Raw genomic sequence first — 1,045 nt, 5'->3', positions numbered from 1 at the left:
TCAGTGTAGCCATTATGGACTGTGGATTTCGTTTTGACAAACTCCCGGACCATATGCTTAATATGGCCACTCTGTACTTACAATGTCTAAGAATGGACTTCAGACACTGTAGGGGCATATTGCTCATGCAACTATGCCCTCACCTGTGGTATAGTGCAACCTGCCTTATGGCTTTAAGGCCTGCTAGAGGAGGATCTTACCTATGCCACAGGCAGTATTTTGTGTGCATGGCATCCTGAGGGGGATGCCATGTCGACTTTGCCCGTTTCCCCCCACCAACACTCACAATCTGCAATGGCAGTGTGCATGTTTTAGGCGAGGGTCCCTTAGGGTGGCACAACACATGTTGCAGCCCTTAGGGACCTTCCCTGGTCACAGGGCCCTTGGTACTACTGGTACCTTTTACAAGGGACTTATCTGTGTGCCAGGGGTTTGCCAATTGTGTAAACAATGGTACATTTTTGTGAAAGAACACTGGTGCTGGGGCCTGGTTAGCAGGGTCCCAGCACACTTCTTAGTCATGTCAGCATCAATATCAGGCAAAAAGTGTGGGGGGGGGTTTAACTGCAACAGGGAACCATTTTCCTACATAGTGGATTAAAGTAATATCTTCATGGTTGTACAATGTGTAACAATGGGGTGGTGTAGTGTGAATCTAAAAATGCTTCAAAATGTGGAATGCATTCTAAGGGTGTTGAACATGTGTTAAGAAAAAGTTCAAGAACCAAACGGTCACTTGCACAATCTTCAGAACATGTCAAATAATAATTTATAGCATGCCTTGAGCTGGATGTCATGCTTGGTGATGGTGAAGTACTATATTCATTATTTATATTTATGTTGCACCCACATATTTTATTTCATATTTTTATATAGTGTGTTTATAAGTTTTAGGAATTATTTATGTTTGTAATTTTTCTGCTTGTGTCAATGCATCTTGTCAAAGGGAGAGATGTGTTATTTCCTGCATCATGGAACCTGGGAGGGGCATGATGCGGTAAAATGCAATAGGATAGTAGGTTCATGTGGTTTTAAGAAAGGCGGT

The sequence above is a fragment of the Pleurodeles waltl genome, chromosome 4_2, assembly GCF_031143425.1.
Source record: "Pleurodeles waltl isolate 20211129_DDA chromosome 4_2, aPleWal1.hap1.20221129, whole genome shotgun sequence".
Taxonomy (NCBI): domain Eukaryota; kingdom Metazoa; phylum Chordata; class Amphibia; order Caudata; family Salamandridae; genus Pleurodeles; species Pleurodeles waltl.
The sequence above is the reverse complement of the archived record's forward strand: the minus strand, read 5'-3'. Positions refer to the sequence as shown.